This window comes from Phascolarctos cinereus, unplaced genomic scaffold (assembly GCF_003287225.1).
Source record: "Phascolarctos cinereus isolate Bilbo 61053 unplaced genomic scaffold, phaCin_HiC Scaffold_9;HRSCAF=440, whole genome shotgun sequence".
Taxonomy (NCBI): Eukaryota; Metazoa; Chordata; class Mammalia; order Diprotodontia; family Phascolarctidae; genus Phascolarctos; species Phascolarctos cinereus.
This window is the reverse complement of record NW_027556402.1, coordinates 261,717,859-261,734,148: the sequence shown is the minus strand read 5'-3', so window position 1 is coordinate 261,734,148 and position 16,290 is coordinate 261,717,859. Positions and strand designations below refer to the sequence as shown.

General features: G+C 40.3%; 1 pseudogene; it reads left to right on the top strand.

The window, feature by feature from the left end:
- Positions 1-14,088: 14,088 nt before the first annotated feature.
- Positions 14,089-15,055, top strand: LOC110197151 (mas-related G-protein coupled receptor member X4-like; annotated as a pseudogene).
- Positions 15,056-16,290: the final 1,235 nt, after the last annotated feature.

Sequence of the window (16,290 nt, the reverse complement as noted above, 5' to 3'; positions counted from 1 at the left end):
TTTATGTGGGTTCTGCTGCTCAAGAATTTGTTTAGAGCCATTTTTACAGCTATTTGGAGGGATTTGGGGGAAGAGCTCAAGCAAGTCCCTGCATTTACTCCACCATCTTGGCTCAACCCTCCCATTACAAACTCTTGAAAACAGGTTTTGTTCAATCTATGTCCCTATCAGAAATATTTTAATGTTCCCCTATACACATCAACAGGTATAATCTAGAATGGGAGATTGAACACTGGACTAAGTCAGGAGAGTCCCAGTTCTGTAAGTGACTAGCTATGTGACCATGTGTAGGTAAACTTTTCAATGAGCTTCTAATCTCTAAATTGAAGATGTTAATGTGTGTACAGTTACTATCAGTATGTTTCTGAAAGGACTTGCCAAAGCATAAAGCAATACAGAAATGTTAAAATATAGTTTTTGACTGAGCATGTAAAGTCAACATTATTGCTAATAAATGAAATTTCAACACAAAGTCAAGGAGGCTCAGAGTAAGAATGGCTCCTACCTCACAAAGATCCCCTATTTTCTGAACTGTATGTTATAATCCCCAACATCTAGCCACAATAAAGCCCATAACACCGCAGTAAATAACTTGTTTATAAAGATGAGGGCAGACAGCAATGTTTTTTTCCCCGTGTAACTAAAGACCCACCCTCCCAACTGCCAATCAGGACATAAAGAGCAAAGAGGCATAAAGAAGGGCAACATGATTTTCTTGTCTTTAATGTGTTGGGAAATGATATCAAGATTTTTCAGATTATTCAATAAGCAAGTAAATCTCATGGAAAATTTGCTAGAGCACCAAGAATAATAGCTTGAGCAACCTAATTATTGTATTAACCAAATTTTGCTTTAGAATCCAAAGTTTGTGTTTTATTCAAATACTTTTCATGTGTTTCTGGGAAGCATTTGTTTTTGTTTTATAATGTTTAAGCCAAATATAGCTGTTTGAAAGTGTTGGGGTTTTTTTTGTAATGACCTAAGTACCATCTGTGACTTTTCAGGAACTGTTCAGTTGCCTTATGTAGTATGAATAGATTATAAATAAGCACATCTGTAATACTAAGTAAACTATGATTTTATTGTGAAATACTCATAGATGGAAAATTCAATTGTATATTTACTCTGTTCATTCACTTTACAATAATCTTACCCACTTATTTTTGTGCCATGTATTACAATTGACTATTTAGTGAAAATGAAATAAAAATTTTTATAAGGTATGAAAAATATTATGCCAAAATAATAGAACTGTCATGTAATATGATTGATTTGGTCCTATTGTCTGAGCACCTGGCCTGTTACATTTCACCCCAAACTTCTGAGACAACCTTGTACCCAGGAACAGCAATACTGTCAGATGATCAACTGTGAACGACTTAGCTATTCTCAGCAATACAATGATTCAGAAGAAATCTGAAGAAGAACTTATGATGAAAAATACTATCCATACCTTCAGAAATAACTATTGGAGTCTGAATACAGATTGAAGCATAGTTTTTAAAATTTATTTATTTTTCTTGGATTTTTATTTTGGTCTACATTTTCTTCTATACCATGACTGAGATGGAAATACATTTTGTGTAACTACATATATATATATATATATATATACATATATAAAACCTATATCAAATTGCTTGCCTTCTCAATCAGGAGTGTGGGAAGGGAGGAAAAGAATTTGGAACTCAACTTAAAAAAGAAATAATGTTGGAAATTTTTCTTACATGTAATTGGGGAATGGTGGTGGAGAATACTAAGTTCTAGTGGAAAAAAGTGTCTGATGGGATATGTCAGCAAAACTGTGAACTGAGAACATTAGCCTGAGTGACTAGATGGAGTGAGAAAAAGTCAAAAAGCATTAGAAGAGTAGAATAATCATATTTAGGGAGAGATGCTGATGGAATTTTTAAACTAAATTTTCTTTTTAAATGAAGAAAGATTAAAAATCTCTCCTCCTACTAATTTTATCATTGAAAAAGAAAGGAGAAACAAAAGACCTTTAAATTGTGTGTAACTATGTAAACAAATTTCCACCATAGCCAAGTAAAAGATCTCTATGCCTCAATTTGCCCCCTAAGTTCATCTGCTTTCTTTTGGGCTGGGAGTGGCCAGCTACAATATCAATGGTTTGTTCAGAGTTCCTTTGTCTTTCAAAGTTTTTTTTTCTTACAATATTGATGACCTGATATGTTTTCCCCTAGCTCTACTTCCTTCTCTTGCATCAGTTCATACATGTCTTCCCAGGTTTTACTGAAACTATCCATTTCTTATAGCAAAAGTTTATTCCCTTCCATTCTTATACCACAGTTAGTTCAGCCTCTTCCCAGTCATTGTGCACACCCTTAGTTTTCACCTCTGTGCTTCTATGAAATCAATATTTTTGTCCATGTGGTTTTTTTTCCCTTTTTAATCTCTTTTGGTAATAGCCCTAATAGGGGTCTTGATTTCCAGAATGGCTTGACCAACTGAGAGCTCCACCAAGATCAGAGTGGACATTTTCCAATAATCCTCAATCTGACTAGAGGATAATGCTGTATAGGAAATCACATAAGTTTTCTCAAGCCTCTTGATAAAAATGACTCTGGATCCAGGTCTTCTTAGAGTCTCCAGACAAGAGGACTGAGCAGCATCTCCAGGTTAATTGCCTCAGATAAGCTCCATCTCTTCACAGAAGATCTGTGCCATCAAGCCTGGAGGGCACTGGATAGAGTGACCTCTGGTTACCCCTAGGAATTGTGGTCATTGACAGTGATATGGATTCTCTACACAGAACCCAAGAAGGTGTGGGCTAGTGAGATTTTCTCTCTCCATAATCTCTTCAGAGATGTCCCCTGACTACTGAAAGTCCAGAAATGATGAAGGGAACAGTTTCAGAGAAACTTGGGAAGACTTTGTATAAACTGATGAAAAGTAAAGTGAGCAGAACAAAAAGCAAAAAATACACAATAGCTACAACACTTAACTTTGAAAGACTTAAGAACTCTAATCAATTCAAGGCGTAGGCATAAGTGCAGAGGACCAGTGGTGATGTAGACTGCATACATCCTAACAGAGGCAATGGACTGAAAGACATACTTTTGGGGACATTGTCAATAAGGAAATTTGTTGTGCTGGAGGAAATCTCTTTGTTACAAGAGTTTTTTCTCCTTTGTTTCCTTTTTCCAAATGGCATCCAGTGGAGAAATAAAGGAAAAGGAAAAAAAAGGCTCATTAATTGATTATTTTAATTTAAAAAGAGGACTACTGAGCGTGCCCTTGTAATCTTCCTTTTTAATATGGCCTCTTTAAGTTAATACTTGTTGTATAGAGAAGTATATTGGCAGGGGCCGGGGGGGGGTGTTAAGGACATACCCACCAAAGAAAACAATAAAAATATTCCTAATTAAAATAATGCAATAAAAATTTTGTGACCAGTGCCACACAACAGAATAAAGAACCTCTCTAATTTTCCAAAAAGAGTATTGAGTCACCACAAAAAAGTAAGAAAAGTAAGTTTTTCTGCTGGGCTGTCTACTCTGGTCCCACTTGAATCTTTTCCGTAGAAACAGGGCCTGTCCAGGTAGAACCACAGCAACCTTAGACAGCTGTGACTTTACTGCTTAATGTCACTTTCAAAGCTCCAGATGTGATGAGAGTAGCTTCAATCTTCCAACCTTATTAAGAATTTACAAAAAAAAAAAGAATTTACCCTCATTGCTCTAGATATGAGAAATGGGAAGGTCCTAGAATTTATACCTCATTCCCTGATTTAGGGGATATGAGGTCATTGCTTGAAATATATACCCTACACTTGAAATAACACCCTACCACTTATGGACCACCATGCACATTCTCATGGAGCCATTGGTATGAACATACACACACACACACACACACATACCACTTCCAAGAACAACATATTGCATAGCAGGATGATTAATAAGGGTCTCTGTTATCCAGGAGCACCTGATGGGATGAGGGTGTGAGGAGTCAGATGGGGCATGGGAACCAAAACAAATTTTGTTTGAGACAATGAGGTTTAGGAAACAAAAGGGGTCTCAGGGATATGAGAAATCCATGTTTCCTGACATCATCTAGGCACTCACTAGGGTCTTGGATCATCTGCCTAGCTTCCCTTCCAAGGCAGGATCTCAGAGAAAACAGGAGGCTCAGGGAGAAAGGCTGATCACTAGATAGGCCTGGGTTGTGTAGCATGTGGTTTGGGGCCTTCAAGTGTTAGCCAGTGTGGCCACATAGGGTGGAAGTGGGCAAATCACAAGGCATCAGAGGAAAAGACACACGAACAAAGTCATGAAGAGATGCTGAGATAATTGCCCTGAAGAAGTCACTTTCCAATAATTCTGGGCTCTGATTGGACAGCTCTACTACACCAGAAACTACAAGAACTTTTCTAAACTTAATGCCACTTTTTCTGACCTAAATTTCCAATCAGAGGCTCTCAAAGACAGACGCAGGTCCAGAAAACAGAGCGTCATATCCAGGTCAGTCCCCAATGGCTATGCCTTCTCTTCACAGCATATTTGTTCCTCTCCTCTAAAGGAAATGGTATAGAAGGGAAGGATAGAGTTATATCATCACCCTCAAGGATTGTGGTGAGTGACAGAGGTCTAGGCTCTCTGTATTTGTATGAATAATTCTAAGGGGATCATTGATAAAGGAATAAATGCTTCTTCTCTTTCCCACTCCCTTATTCCTTTACATTGATTTCTTTGTGTTTTCTATTTCAACTCTGCCTTCCTTCTCTCTAACTGTGCCTACATGGGACAAGACAAATTAGTTTTGAAGGGGAATGGGTGAAAGAGTTACTCTCAGCTCTACTGACAAAATGAATAATCTGAAATGAGGGGGACATTTCACAGATATCAGAACAGATGTATATATATATATATATATATATACACACACACACACGTACATATGTGTGTGTATATATGATATATGAGATATATAGATATATTATATACATGATATATTATATATATATAAGTTCCTCTTTCTTTAACTTATTCCAGAAATCAGGTTTTTTCTCACCATTCTGACTCTCTTCTAAGAATTGTAGAGACTCAGAGTTAACAAGGAACTCAGTCAAGCTTTTACAGAACAAAGAAATCCCTTTTATATCCTACAAATCCTCCAACCATCCCTTTGGCCTCCCTCATTTCATGGAAGGGGCATGGTAATCATTAATGACAAGTCTGGTGTTACTGAGTCATAGAAGAGGAGTGGGAAAAGACCTCAGAGAAGGTGGATACTTCTCAATTCACTTTGTCTCTTTCTCTAGTAATAATTGTGTGTCTTTCAAGATTGTTGATAGGTATTCTACTGTTACTCTAAAGCTTATTTTGTGTTGTATAAAATGTCTGTCTTCTTGTATTTAAAGAACTGTCAATTGGAAGAGATATTAATCTTTCTCTTCTTGAGCCCAGAAGGTAGACTAAAGAGGAATGACTAGAATTTACTAAAATCTTGTCTTGCTATCAAAAAACACTTGCCAACAATGTCTCTGATGATGCAGTGGGATGCCTGCTCTGGAACATAATGGACTGTCCCTCATTGATTACTTTCAAGGACATTCCAATTGTCCACTTTCTGGAAATGTGTTCGAGGGCATTTGTCTCTATGTGTAGGTTATATTAGGTGTTTTGATGCCTTTTATGAAAGTATAGTTCTAAATTTGTGAAATTGAGTCATGAAATGATTTTCTTCTTTACTGTTTAATAAGATTGCATTACTTCTAAGACAGCCTGTTTCCTACATATTCACTCAAAAGAACTTTTGGGGGCAACATTCTTTCCACATCTCTTTCTTTTTGAACAATTACTTGACTATTTGGCTTCCCCAATTGCCTTCCTCAGCATTTTAATTCAGTTAGATTGAGCATGATTTTCTTCTGTTCATATATAGTTTCCTGATTCTCAATGTTACTGAGTTTGGTGGCTGGATAATTGTGCTTAGTGAAGATTCAGAAAAGGAAGCAATGATTCCAAAGAGCCATCTTGACTTGCTCATACTCATTACAGACTCTTTGTGTTTTCATTATGGTGAATTACTAGGCTGGCATGCAATCTCAGAAAGGTCAGGGATGCAAGAGTCGTTCTCTCCCAACCTGTGCTTGAACAAGAAACCTGTCCTCAGTCATATGTAACAGGATATAATGCAGATTGCCCAAATATCTCCAATAATGGAGGTCTCCTGAAGCAATGCAGTTCACTATGGGATGGTTCTAACTTTGGAAAAGTTCTACCCTTCTCCCCACATGTCTCTTTCAACAGGCTGTTCCCATTGCTGCTCATTCCACCTCTGGGGCCAGGCTGCACAAATCTAAACCCTTTCTATCTAAAAGCCCTTCATATGCTGTAGGACAGACATCATGTCCCTCCTAATTCTTCATTCTACAAAAATATCATGGGCTCAGTAGAAATCATCTCTCTGTATTTCGCAAAGCATTGTCCTAAATGTTTATCTCCCATCTTGCCCATGGAAAAGAAAGATGTATGAGAAAGATGACACGATGGTGAGGCAGCTAGGTGGTACGGGGAATGGAGTATTGTGCCTGAAATAAGGCAAGAGATGAGTTCTAATCCAGACTTGGACACCTAGTTGCTTGGTAACCTCACAAGTCACTTAAACTGTTTTCCTCAGTTTCCTCATCTACAAAATGTGATAATAATAGAACCCACCACCCAGGGTTGTTGCAAGGATCAATTCAGAAAACTGTAAAGCACTTAGCATAATGCCTGGAACATAGTAAACACCATGTAAAAGTTAGCTATTAGCTATTTTTATTATGTATAAAACTTAAAAACTTTAAGTTACTTTTCATATGGAAAATTTCAATGATGAAAGGAACAAAAAACAGCATTTTTCTGTTTAAGAATATATTTATGTTAATTCGAAAAGCATATAAGCACTTAGAATGTTGGCTAGCTTATTGCAGGCACTTAATACATGTTGATTGATTATTCAGCACTCTTTGTAGATGAACATTTTGAAGCCTTAGAGGAGAAGGAAAAGAACTATTTTTTATTAAAAAAAAAAAGACTGCTGGGGGCAGAGCCAAGATGACAGAGTAAAAGCAATGACTTGCTTGAGCTCTCCCCCAAATCCCTCCAAATACCTGTAAAAAATGACTCAATATAAATTTTAAAGCAGCAGAACCCGCAAAAAGACAGAGTGAAACAAATTTCCAGCCCAACACAATCTGGATTGTGGATCTGAAAGGTATATCACACCGGTCTGAGAGAGAAGCATAGTTTGTCATGGGCATGCAGTCAAACCATACCTCAGTGAACCTGGAACAGGTCTCAGATAACTGAATCACGGCAGCTGTGGTGGTTTCCAGACTTCTCAACCAGGAATGCCAAAGACAACTTAGAAGGTCAATAGGAAAAGTCTATGTCTGTGGTGAGAGAAAAGTGGTGGGCCTAGCCCCAGTCCCTGAGTGAGGCCCTGGGGTGGCAGTTGCCTCCTAAGCTTCCAGCCCACAGACTGAGGGGGAATCCAGTGGCTGATCAGAGGGAGATTGCAGGGATCTCTTTGCTGGTTCTGAGGCAGGATTTTCTTGCTTTGCCCATGCTTGGATCTGGGTCATAGTTCTGGGTGGCAGTATGGTGGAGCTTATAGTGGCAGTGGATAGAAAATCCTCCTCACAGTTCAAAGGCAGAAAAGAGTGCTTGTGGCCACTCATAGGCCAGAGCACAGGCCAGGGAAGGAGTAAATACCTCACCCTTTATCACAGTACCTTGGAAGAACTGAAAATTTACAGGTCCCTAGAAGTATCTCTGAAAACAACTGCACAAAACTCATGGAGCTTGGGACAGTACATTCTCCACACTGAAGGCAGACCCCTTAGTTTAAAAGTCAAACAATTGGCTGGGATCATGATCAAACAGTTCAAAAAGTCAGACCATAGAATCTTACTTTGTGACAAAGAAGATCAAAACATACAACCAGAAGAAGACAACAAAGTCAAAGCTCCTACATCCAAAGCCTCCAAGAAAAAGATGATTTGGTCCCAGGCCATGAAAGTGTTCAAAAAGGGATTTTGAGAAGCAAGTAAGAGAAGTAGAGGGAAAACTAAGAGTGATGCAAGAAAATCATGAAAAACAAGTCAACAGCTTGCTAAAGGAGACCCAAAAAAATGCTGAAGAAAATAACACCTTAAAAAATAGCCTAACCCAAATGGCCAATGAGGAGAATAATGCCCTAAAAAGCAAAATTGGCCAAATGGAAAAGGAAGTCCAAAAGACTACTGAAGAAAATACTTCCTTAATTAATTAGAATAGAGCAATTGGAAGCTAGTGACTTTACGAGTAATCAAGACACTGTAAAACAAATTCAAAAGAATGAAAAAATTGAAAATGATGTGGAATATCTCATTTGAAAAACAACTGACCTAGGAAATAGATCCAGGAGAGAGAATATAAAAATTATTGGACTATCTGAAATCCATGATCAAAAAAGAGCCTACATATCTTTCAAGAAATTATCAAGGAAAACTGCCCTGATATTCTAAAACCAGAGGGTAAAATAGAGATTAAAAGAATCCACTGATCTCCTCCTGAAAGAGATCACCAAAGGAAAACTCCTAGGAATATTGTAGCCAAATTCCAGAGTTCCCAGGTCAAGGAGAAAATATTACAAGCTGCCAGAAAGAAACAATTCAAGTATTGTGGAAACACAATCAGGATAACACAAGATTTAGCCAATTTTACATTAAGGGATTGGAGGGCTTGGAATATGTTATTCTGGAGGGCAAAGGAGATAGGAATACAACCAAGAATCACCTAACCAGTAGAACTGAGTATAATCTAACAGAGGAAAAATGGATATTCAGTGAAATAGGGGACTTTCAAGTATTCTTGATGCAAAGACCAAAGCTAAATAAAAATTTTGACTTTCAGGTACAAGACTCAAGTGAAACATGAAGAGGTAAACAGGAAAGAGAAATCGTAAGTGACTTATTAAGTTTGAACTGTTTACATTCTGCATGGAAAGATCATATTTGTAACTCATGAGTCCTTTGTCAGTATTAGAGTAGTTGGAGGGGAAAAAATTATAGATAGATAGATAGATGGATAGATAGATAGATAGATACATAGATACATAGATAGATAGAGGGCACAGGGTGAGTTAAAGATGAAGGGGTCATAATCTGGAGAATAAAATTAAGAGGTGAGAGAGGATCATACTGGGAGAAGGAGAAAGGGAGAGGTAGAAAAGGTAAATTATCTCACATAAAACAGACAGGAAAAGGCTTTTATAGTGGAGGGGAAATGGGGGAAGTTGAGAGGGAATGAGTGAATCTTATTCTCATCAGATTTGGCTTAAGGAGGGAATACCATCCATACTCAATTGAGTATGGAAATCTATCTTACCTTAGAGGAAAATAGGGGGGAAGGGGATAAGAGAGCAGAGGGATGATAGAGAGGAGGGCAGATTGGGGGAGGGGGTAATCATAAGCAAACACTTCTTAGGAGAGACAGGGTCAAAAGAGAGAATAGAATAAATGGGGGGTGGGATAGGATTAAGGGAAATATACTTAGTTTTTCACAACATGACTACTATGGAAGTGTTTTGCATGACTACACATGTATAACTTGAATTGAGTTGCTTGCCTTCTCAATGGGGGGTGGGGATGGGGAGGGAGGAAGGGAGAAAATTTGGAACTCAAACTTTTAAAAACAAAAGTTAAAAAAATTGTTTTCACATACAACTGGGAAATAAAATACACAGGAAATGGGGTATAGAAATCTATCCTGTGCTACAGGAAAAATGAAGGGGGAGGGAATAAAAGAAGTGGGGACAGATTGAGGAAGGGGTATCAGAATGCATGCTGTCTTAGAGTGGGGGAAGGGATGAGATGAGAAGAAAATTTGGAACTCAAAATCTTGTGGAAGTGAATGTTGAAAACTAAAAATAAATTAATTTTTTAAAAAAGACTGCTAACATGAGTGTGAAGACACAATTTTAAGATAGGATGTGGGCAGTTTATGACAGAAAAATGAGTGGCACTCTAAATCTTAAATCTATCTGTCTATCTATCTATCTATCTACCTATCTATCTATCTACATATATTTAACTTGGGGGAAAAAATCTTCACTTGTGGGGGAATATTATCTTGGCTTTGCTATGAAGAGAGGAAGACAGAATTTTAATTACTATACACTGGAAAATTAGGAATGTAAACATATTTTTAAGGACACAAGAGTTACTATAGAACACTGGAGACTGAAGATCTGCAAAGGATTATGGTAACTCAGGTCATCTGTACAGGAACATTTCATGATTAAAGAGGATAAAAGTGAAAACAATGAAAAATCATGTCACGATTTTGAGACACATGATTTCCCAATTGCTATTAGTTAGACAGGGGAAATTTGGGGAGTTGTTACTGTTTAAAAGAAAGATGAGTCACTGAAAGTCTGGAGGCTGTCCTTTAAGACACTGAAGCATGAGAACTTGAGAGATGAAAATCTGGTAGAAGAATCAGGGGTTGGGGCAAGAAAACCTGCTCTGTGGGAGCTCTGGGCCTTAGAAATTGGGAGGTGGGAGAGGGCTTCAGTCACTTAACTCCTGATGGGTCAGAGACAACACTGATTTCACTGAGCAAGAGCTTCAATGACAGCTAGTGCAGGTCACTCACCCAGAATTAAGAGAAGGGCAGTTTTTCATACAAGTCTGTTGCTCTTGGCCACCACCTGTGTCTGGAGGAGGAAAAGCACAAGGGGCTTTGGAGCAGGTTTCTAATTCTGGTGAGGAAGGCTGGGTGTGTTTGCCTGGCTTAGAGGTCACCTGGACTGGGTTGTTGTGAGCTCCATTCTGATTGAGCAGCACAGCTTACATTTTAATGGGGCAGAGAACCCACATTTTTTTTTTTTTGGCGTGGCAGTTGGGGCTAAGCAACTTGCCTAGAGTCACACAGCTAGTGAGTGTTGTGCCTGAGGCCAGATTTGAACTCAGGTCCTCCTGACTCTAGGACTGGTGCCCTATCCACTGTGCCATCTAGCTTCCCCCAGAGAACCCACATATGAGTGATCACCAGGAGGGGCAGTTCAAACCTGAAAGATACTGAGATGGCAGGTACCATCTGTAGAAACCTAGAACTCTACAGGTCTTTTCTTTCCTCTGCCCTGACAACTTCCAGGACCCCACCCATTCTATGCTCACTTTCCAGTGATACAATGATACTTGAAGTCCTGGGACAACTAACCTGAAGATGCACACCTGTGAACAATGAATGAGCAGGTCTAGATCTCCAGCAATAGAACAGAACTACATGGTTATACCCAAACTCTGAGGGTTCTAGGTTTATATCTTTTGAGATGAAATGAAATTCCTTTAGTCATCTCTGCAGCTCCTGGGCTCCCACTTCATTTGAATTGCCTCTATACAACTATCCATTCATAATATAGTACACCAATACAATGTGTGAAAGTTTCACAACCAGCCAATCATACTTTTATGTCTTAAATATAACTACTAATAAAAAGACCAAAACAGGGGAAATCATAGCACTAATATATTGAAGTAAATGCATAAAAACTAAAATAGGTTACAATTCATATATAGACCTCAGTTACCCTCTCCCACTAATGCACTCAATAGCCATGGGAAAGAGAAGATAGACATTTATAAGAGCCTGGTGGGAAACACACTAGGGAGGAGGATACTTTTGTTTAAGGTACATTGAAACTAAGTGAATAAATTCCCCAATGATTAACATGCTTCCACTCCATCATACCAATGCCATGCCAATGATTCTGAAACCCACATTGTTATTACTTAAATGTCATCTTTCAATTCCCTTTATTTCCATCTCCTTCCAACCATACACATACACACATATGTAAATAAATAAATATATATACACATATTGTTTGGATGTATATATGTATACACATTTTTTTTCATTTTCCTCTGTGTTTATGAGTATGTGTATCTGTGTGTACATACAAGTATGTGCATATGCATGCCTCTGTGGGCATACATAGGTGTGTATGCACACACATGTGCATGCACGTCTAGCTTCTTTCCTGAAACATATCCTCTCTTCACTACATACTTTTTGAACATCTTAAACTGAATGTCCCAGAGGTATCTCAAAATCAACACATCTAAAACAAAACTAATGGTGTCACCCTCACATAAAACCCTACTACCTTCTGAATTTCTCTCCTATTATTGTGTTTTCATCCTCAGTTTTTCCATTGATCACACACCACCTGTCCATTCAATTCTCAAAACTTATTTCTATGTGCCCACCATCTCCTCAATAATTGGGCTTCCTTCAAGTCTCAGCTAAAGTCTCACTTTCTGCAAGCATCCTTTCCCAGTTCCCCTTTATCATTCTGCTTTTACCTTCCCCTTCCTCCTTTACCACTGTGACTTTGCCTAATGTATCCTATCTGCAGAATCTTTGCTCACATGTGATTGGATGTTGGCTGCTGCATTGCATGTGATCTCCTTGAGAGCAAGGACTGTTTTTTGTGAGTTTGTGTTTCGTTGTATCCATATAGCTCACCATACACACATACACATAGTAACGCCTGGGACATAGTAGTTGCTTAATAATGGTTGTTTGATTGGCTGACTAATACAGAATGCAGATGAGTGAAGAACTAACTGCTCCTCTCTCTCGAGTCCAAGAAGCACCAGGCTGATGAAGTTCGCAAAACTGACTTAAAAAAAAAACAACCTTCTAGTCCCATTAAGAGGTAACATAGTTTAAACCTTCGTTTAAAGTTCAATGTAATTTGAAAGAGTTTACAAATGCTATGTTTGGGTAGAAAGGAGAAGATGCTTTGTGCAACTGCCAATAGTGAGCACTGAAAGTCAAGTACTGAGAAGAAAAAAAGTCTTGCATGTGGTTCAGATGTTCCTGAATAGGCTAAGAACATCAAAGCCCCAAGGTGGGAAGTACCTGAAACAAAAAAATTTTCTCCCTCATGTGCTTCCCAGCCAGGTTCCCATGAACATCTGCCTTTATTTTCCCATGGATACTAGACCTTCCAGGCTGAGGGTGGGTAAGTAGAGGCAAGTCAAAAGGGAGAGTAATTATGTATCATCGCATATATCTGAAGGAGCATGGTACTTGAAAAGGGTGAGCATTCATACTCTGTGAGCATAACAAGCTTTGCTTATATTTTAACAAATTACTTTTAAAGTCTCTTTTTATGATGGAGAGTGGCATGATAGATAGTACTGTTAGATGGTTTCAAAACTGATGGAATTGTCAGGCAAAAAAATAATTATTAATCCTTTGACATCAACTCAGTGGGAAGGGTCCAATGTAGGGCACCAGGGACATCTATTCTGATAGGATCTTTGTAATTTTTATCAAACGCTTAAATAAAAGCATAGAGCATTTTAAAAAATTCAAGGGATGCAAAGATGGGAGGGAGAATAGACAATATTCTAGAGACATCAGCAAGATCTAGAACAATCTAGACAGGCTATACATTGGGAGTGGGGAAAATAGAGTAGGAGACCTGAACCCTCAGAGACACTCAGCCCCTTCTCTTGTCCTTTACAGTGGATGTGGGAGGTATTTTGTGGCATTGTTTGTCTGCTCTACACCAGGTTCTGAGAGGGATACCACATATGGTGCAGGCATGGTTCAGAAGAATGAGCAGGGAGGCAGGAGAATGGGGAGATTCAGACAATGAAGCGATGGGTAAGGAGATCTTAAAAAGCCTCACCTCATGTCCAGGAGGTAAATGAATCATTTGTTTAATTCTTAAGAGTGTTCAAGGAGGCTGAGCTTGGAGTGAACTCATGGCCACTCTGAGCCCTCTGTCCCATATCTGCAGTTCTGTTTGTCTGTTAATATCAAGTAGAGGCTGGCAAGAAATAGGGGAGAGAAAAAAATAGTCATTTATTGGGGGATCCTTCTCTTTGGGCCCCATGCCAGCCTGGAAAAGATAAAAAGGCAGAGTTTTCCTGCAGTGATTCTCTTTAAACTTCACATTGGGCCAATTGCAGAATTGAGTCCACATCAGTGCAAGTCCCTGATGCACTTCCTTGTCTTCGTGTCCCCAGGGCGTCTGAGAGGAGCCAGCTTCCTGGGGCTGGGACCAACCACCATGGCTGTGTCCCTCACACCTAAGCAGTGGAAATATGTTTATGACAACACAACAGAGAGAAGTACAAATGGGAGTTTAGGTTTTGTGGCACCAGGAGAATTTTATTTAAGTTACTGGATGGATATCCTCTCTCTGCTCATTGTCCTGCTTGGGCTGGTGGGGAACAGCCTCATCCTGTGGCTCCTGAGCTTCCGCATCCCAGGGCCTCCCTTCTCTGTTTACATCCTCAACCTGGCCGTGGCCAACGTCCTCTTCCTTTGCAGCTTTTTTTTCCTCCTCATACTGAAGTCGGCTGGATATTACACTCATGTCGACATTTACGACGTTCTGATAAACGCCACATTCTTTTTCTACTGTGTGGGCCTGAGCCTCCTGGCTGCGATCAGCACCGAGCGCTGTCTAGCCATGCTCTTCCCCAGCTGGTACCTCCATCGCCGCCCCAAGTACACGTCTACCGTTGTGTGCCTTGTTCTATGGGCTCTACCCGGCCTGTTCTGGGGACTAGATTTTGTCCTTTGTCATTACGTAAGCAGTCGGGTTCTCTGTCGCAAATTCCCCGGCGTACCGGTGGTGTGGTTAGCCCACTTCATCCCAGTGCTGTGCTGGTCCAGTCTAACTCTACTTGCTGAGGGTGCGGTGCAGCTCCCAGCGCCGGCAGCCCCCCAGGCTCTACCTCCTGGTCCTGCTCATGGTCCTCGTGTTCCTGCTCTGTGGCCTGCCCAGAGGAATCCAAGACGGAATATTGGGTTTCCCCTTAGATTTCATGCCTCCTTGGCTCACCGCGTTCCTGGCCTGCCTAAACAGCAGCTCGCACCCCTTCATTTACTTCTTGCTGGGCTGCCTAAAGCGTACAAGAGGGAAGGATCCCCTCAGGGTGGTTCTCCAGAGGGCCCTGGTGGACAAGCAGAAGTTGGAAGGTGGGAGAAGGGACATCGGCCACACCAAGGCCTGGGAGACGTCATTTTAATGATAAGAAGATGCTCGGGCACAGGAGCCCAGGAAATGAGCTCTCTGCCCCAGCTGCAGCCCCCTTCCCACCTCCCTGGAAGAGATCCAGGATTCCCCCCCATGGCTTCTTCTGGTGCTTGGGATTTGAACTCTAAGTAATGAACAAGCATTGATGAGGTGCCTAATGTATGCCAGGCACTATGCTAAGCACGTTACACATATGTAATTCAATTTCCAAAATAGCCCTGGGATGTAGGTGATCTCATGATTCCCATTTTTACAGTGGATGAAACTGAGGCAAGCAGAGATTCAGTGACTGGCCCGAGGTCCCAAATCTAGTAAATGTCTCAGACTGGAGTTGAACTCAGGTATTCCTGACTGTAGGCCCAATGCTCAGTGCTCTCTGGAGCCCTGTACGTGGCTGGAGGCTTCAGGATTTAGTGTACTTAGGGAGTGAGGTCCAAAGCCTCATGCATCATCAGCTCACAAGAGGGTCACACCAAAAAATGGTCACTGAACCTTCCCTGGAGAGGGGCACCATCTAAGAAGAATGGCACCATCTAAGGCACCCTGTCTACCTGACCTCTCCTTGTCAGTCTCTATAAATGAAGGCAGAGAGTCAGGAGTTAACTCCTCAAGGTTTCATGGGCCATGGTCACCTCATCTTCTTCTCTCAGGTTTGATCCAAAAGGTTTCCTCAGGCCTCCTTCCCCTCCCCCTGCCCCAAATAGTAGAGATTTCAGCTCATCAATGCCCCTCCCTCCATTTCCCACTCCTCCATTTCTTTCCCTCCTCCCACAGGTATCATAGGAGCTGAGCTAAATATTTCTCTGCCTCTAAAGATCAAGGCTGGGGCTCAGCACACTCTTATTTTCATTCTGTTTCTCTAGGTCTTAGTCTCTCTGAATCTCTGTGTTTCTCTTTCTTTGTGACTCTATTCCAATATCTCTTTCACATAACATGACTCAGTTCTTGCTGAGGTTCTTGTGTGGGAGGAGGTACTTTAGGTGTATTTTACGACAGGGGGCTATCTATTGAGGCCAAGCAAGGGAAGGGGACATACCATCTCACACAGACATATATATCACACACAACACACATACATCTGTCATGCAACATGCATGCTCATCACCTGATTGTGTGCGCATGCACGCGTGTGCACGCAGTGCACACACACACACACACACACACACACACACACACACACACTACACTGAAGCACAACCTGCCCTGAAATGTACAGATTGTGACGGA